The sequence below is a fragment of the Condylura cristata genome, unplaced genomic scaffold, assembly GCF_000260355.1.
Source record: "Condylura cristata isolate star-nosed mole 26May11 unplaced genomic scaffold, ConCri1.0 scaffold00027, whole genome shotgun sequence".
Lineage (NCBI taxonomy): Eukaryota > Metazoa > Chordata > Mammalia > Eulipotyphla > Talpidae > Condylura > Condylura cristata.
Window position 1 is genome coordinate 582,091 of NW_004567128.1, and position 5,660 is coordinate 587,750.

Consider the following 5,660-nt stretch of genomic DNA (forward strand, 5'->3'; position numbering starts at 1 on the left):
GCGGAGGGTGCCCAGCCGGGGATGCACCCGCATGATGGTCTCCAGGCTGCAGCCGGGGACCCCAGGACTTGCTGACCGCTGCTGCGCCCCTCCGAGAGCCGAGAGCCGCTAGGGCCGAGGCCCTGGAGGGCTCCGGGGAGCCAGCCCAGCTGCGGCTGGCGGGGAGCAGCCCCCCGCCCCCCTCCAGCCCTCGCTGAGTTAATGAGCAATTAGGGGCTGGCGCGGATGCCAAGGAGTGACCCTTTCTGCAAGGTTTCCCAGAAGGACAATGGGGCTTTGCAGGGTGAGAAGTGCTTTTCATGCAGGGCTTTGTGGGAGCTCAGCTGACAAAGGCGGCGGGGGCCGGCCGGGGGGAGCCCCTCGTCCCTAGGAAGGAGAGGGGTGACTCAGCCCTCAGGCTGCAGACGCCCCCCCCCCCGCACCGCCTTCCTCGGGGCTCACGGGTGACCGGTCCAGGGGGCTGGGTGAGGGTCTGCAGCCCGACGCCAGCGTGCAAAGCCTGGCGTCCTGCCCCGCCTTGCCAAGCGTCACCCCCCAACGCTGCCTCGGTCCACGACAGCCCTGCAGGTCCCGTTTCCTCTCTCAACGTCCCCTTAGGGCAGGGGGGGTCTTGGGGGGTCCGGTGCACGCCCCAGCACTCTAGACGCAGGCAATGGTACAGAGAACGCAAAAGCACCAATTCAGAGGTGCGGTGTGGGGCTGCGTATAGTAGCCAAGTCACAGAAGCCAGTGCCCAAGGTCAGAGAACAGGCTCGGAGAGACCTGGTGGTTGGGGAGGAGGGAATACTACTCGGCCGTGACAAAGGATGGACCCAGCTTTCTGTGACTATGGAGAGAAAGGAAGGGGTGATGTTGAGTGAACTCGGGAAAGACAAAGGTGGGTGGTCTCATTTATGTGTGGAGGAATGACAAGGGAGATAGCCACACAGGACTAAACATAGCCCAGGGGTGACCGTTAGGTGGTGGGCGGGTCGGGGCGTGACATCTGTAGAAGTCTGAGCTGAGAATGATCCACGATATCTAGTTTCCGTGACATACACGTCTGGAATACTACTCAGCCATGAAAAAGGATGGACCCAGCTTTCTGTGGCTATGGAGAGAAAGGAAGGGGTGATGTTGAGTGAACTCAGGAGAAAGACAAAGGTTGGGGGTGGCCTCACTTAACTGCGGAGGAAAGACAAAGGACAGGACCAAACATAGCCCAGGGGTGACTGTCAGGTGGTGGGCAGGGCGTGGCGTGGACATCTGTAGCGGTTTGAGCTGAGAATCGTTGGCATGCAGATACTGAGAGAAAAAAAATCCATGATTTCTAGTTTCCATGACATGAATGTGTGGAATACTACTCAGCCATGAAAAAGGATGGCCCAGCTGTCTGTGACAATATAGAGAGAAAGGAAGAGGTGATGTTGAGTGAACTCAGGGGAAAGACAAAGGTGGTGGTCTCACTTATGTGCGGCGGAATGACAAGGGAGATAGCCAGACAGGACCAATCAGCCCAAGGGTGACCGTTAGGTGGTGGGCAGGGTGTGGAGTGGACATCTGTAGCGGACTGAACTTAGAATCAGTGGCACAGATAGAGGTCAAAAACATCCACGGTTTCTAGTTTTCATGACATGAATGCATGGAATACTACTCAGCCATGAAAAAGGATGGACCCAGCTTTCTGTGACTATGGAGAGAAAGGAAGGGGTGATGTTGAGTGAACGGGGAACTCAGGAGAAAGACAAAGGTTGGGGGGGTTTGGCCTCACTTATCTGCAGAGGAAAGACAAAGGACAGGACCAAACATAGCCCAAGGGTGGCCGTTAGGTGGTGGGTAGGGTGTGCAGTGGACATCTGTAGCGGTTTGAGCTTAGAATCACTGCCATGCAGATACTGAGAGAGAAAAAAATCTATGATTTCTATTCTCCATGACATTAATAGGTGGAATACTACTCAGCCATGAAAAAGGATGGCCCAGCTGTCTGTGACAATATAGAGAGAAAGGAAGGGGTGATGTTGAGTGAACTCAGGAGAAAGACAAAGGTTGGGGGTGGCCTCACTTATCTGCGGAGGAAAAACAAAGGACAGGACCAAACATAGCCCGGGGGTGGGCAGGGCGTGGCGTGGACATCTGTAGCGGTTCGAGCTCAGAACTGTCGGCGCAGATACTGAGAGAAAAACATCCGCGATCTCTATCTACTTTCGTGACATTCATGCGTCAACCACAGGGCAGGGTGGCTGCGGGTCTGAAGGTCCCAAAGCCTGGTCGCCAGGATGCGGCATAAGGACCACAGCGGTCGCCAAGGAGGCCTTGTGATGTCGTCTGCCTTGGGGCTGGCTTGATGTCCGGTGACGAGGGGCGCATGACGGTGGGCACTCGGGACAGGACTCGGGCTTCTCAGCCTGCTGAGTTGGACACGACCCCAAGTCTCTGGCCGCTCGTCCCGCTCCCGCCTCCGGCAGCGACAGAGAGGCCAGCGACCTCCGTGTGTGGACGCCATGGAAGCGGAGGCCGGACAGCAGAGTGTTTCCCGACCTATGGCAGCACCACAAGAACACCAGCTGCTTTCCAGCCTCTGCAGAAGACACTCCGTGAGGCGTGGAGGTGCGGCCTCGTGGCAGACCAGTGGTCCGTAGCATCGGGTTTGATTCATCTCGACCCTGCAAGACACAGCCACCATTTTGATGCTGGTGGTTTACAGGGCTGAGTCGGTTTCGGGGTACAGCTGCACATGTCCGCAGCCAGTGGACCAGGGGACGGTCACCACCCACCATGGCCCAGTCGGCCCCTCCTTCCGTCCTTTCTATGGCACACGTGACTGACGTCTGAGGAGTTGCTCCTCTGACGGAGTTCTCTTAACATTCCCTCCAAGTCTATCCCTGTGTCACAAATGGTAGGCGTGGTCCTTTTTCATGGCTGAGTAATATTCCACCGTGTTGGGTAGCTTTCCCCTGGGTTGACAGACCACACCTCCGTCACCAAATCATCTGCAGCGGTCACTGAGTGCATTGCTTTTTCGTGACCGAGTAATATTCCACCACACTGAGCTTTCTCCTGGGTCGACAGACCACACCTCCTTTACGCAATCATCTGCAATGGTCACGGGGGTCCTTTCCTTTTTAATAGCTAATATTCCACTACACTGAGTAGCTTCCTCCTGGGTCGACAGACTGCACCTCCTTTACTCAATCATCTGCAACGGTCACGGGGTGCGGTTCCCTTTTCATAGCTGAGTAATATTCCACCAGGTTGAGTAGCTTTCCCCTGGGTTGGCAGACTGCACCCCACTTCACCCAATCATCTGCAATGGTCTCTGAGTGCATTGCTTTTTCATGGTTGAGTAATAGTCCGCTGGATTGGGTAGCTTCCTCCTGGGTCGACAGACGGCACCTCCTGCACCCAATCATCTGCAACAGTCACGGGGCACGTTCCTTTTTCATGTCTGAGTAATATCCCACCAGGTTGAGTAGCTTTCCCCTGGGTTGGCAGACCACACCCCACTTCACCCAATCATCTGCAGTGGTCACTGAGTGCGTCGCTTTTTCACGGTTGAGTAATACTCCACTGGATTGGGTAGCTTCCTCCTGGGTCGACAGACTGCACAGCCTTCACGAAAGGCAGGTGCGTTCCTTTTTCATGGCCGAGTAGTACTCCACTCAATCGACAGACTGCACCTTTTTATCTGACAATCTGCCAGTGGTCACTGGGATTGTTCGCAGCCTGTGGCTGCAAGACCGGGGAGCCCCTTCCCTCGGCCGCCCCGCAACCAGCTTTTACTTGGGTGTGGCGGGCGGGGGGGACGTGGGAGCTACTCTGTGCTCATGCCGCCAGACGCCGGCCTTGAGTCAAGCTCATGTTACAACTGAGATGTCACCGGTGGAGACTCAAGATGGTGCCGGGCGTGCAGATGGACTGCGCGGTCTTGCTGCTGGACTCGTGTCCCAGTGTGGAGTTAATGCCCGCCACATGTCCCGGCCGTCACGATGTCTCCTTGCAACGCGACTCCCCACCCGTGAACCCCAACATCAACGCTTAGGGGACGAGCCAGTAAGTACCACGCTTCTGCACGGGGTTAAACCCGCCCGTGGGGGAGGACGCCCGGGTGCAGGGTCGGTACCAAACGTCCCACCGTCCGCAGCCAGAGTCACCCCACATCCTCACAACTCGGCTGTGGGGGTCCGTCCGCCTTTGGCTGAGAGTGGGGGGGAGTGTCCCACAGAGTTTTCCACAGTTAAACACGCAATAACATCCGCTCTGCGCCAGCCCCGGGAAGCCGGACCCATTGTATTTTCATTGCTAAATTGAACACTCTGGGGCTCTGCTGTGCTTTCAGTGCGAGCGGTGAAACGGGAGGAAAAAAAAAAGTTTGCAAATTGGCCGTCACATTTAATAGAAGCGGAATTATACCTGTTGCTGCAAAACACCTTGTAATTTACGGCGCTTTTCACGGATGGTTTAAAATATTTTCTCGACAAAAGCCCGTTCTTTTCCCTGTCGAGTCTTTTTTTTTTTTTTTATTAAAAGCACAAGGTGATGCCAAATATTTGAGGGATACAGAGGTGTTTTACAAGCGACAGCTATTGTTCAGGCAAATTACTTCGCTGCGCCCCTGCGCCGGCCCTAAGTGCCTGGTAAAGTCGGGCACCATCGTCGTCGTTCTCTGTCTTCCCCGGGCACAGAACACATCTGGAGACGTTTGCTCAGTGGCCGACATTCTCCGCGTCTGCGCCAGGAGCCTGGATGCCCCTTTCTGAGGCAGCGGGCTGGGGCCGAGAGGCCCCCCCGGGGCACGGTGAGGTTCCCCGGGGCGGGCACCGCTCCTAAACCCGGCTGCAGCTCGTCCGCCACGTCTCTAAGCGCCCAGACGGGACACGCTGCTGCAGGCGGCCGCGCCACGGACAGGGCACTGTCGTGTCCGCACGGGGGAGCGTGGCCCGGGCCGGTCTCTGTGAGTAGCCGATGCTGCTGGTTTTCACTCAGTAGCAGAAGGTCATCCTCTGTCTGCTTAGTTAGCTGGCACCCACCTACCTATCTTCCACCTGTTCATCGGGCCTGTGTATCCACCCATCACCCATCCAGCATCATCCGTCCATTGTGCATCGTCCGTCCACCCATTCATCCTTCATCCATTACCACTCATCCGTCCAGCCTGTCTATTTGTCTGTCTGTGTATCTATCCATCTACCGATCCATCCATCCATCCATCCATCCTCCATCCATCCATCCTTATTCATTCATCACCAATCATCCGTCCATCCTGCCTGTCTATCATGTATCCATGCATCCATCTACCCATCCATCATCCATCCATCACCCATCCACCCATCGTCCATCCATCATCCATCACCCATCTATCCTGTCTATCTGTGTATCTATCCATCTACCCATCCATCCATCCATCCATCTTCCATGCATGACCCATCTATCCATCTTCATCCATCTTTCCATCCTCCATCAATCATTTATCCATCATCCATTCATCACCAATCATCCATCCATCCTGTCTCTCAACTATCTGTCTGTCTGTTTGTCTATCCATCTACCTATCCATCCATCCACCCATCTATCCATCCTTCATCCATTTTTCCATCCTCTATCATTCATCCATCCATCCTGTCTATCATGTATCTATCCATCCATCTACCCATCCATCCATCCATCTACCCATCCATCCATCC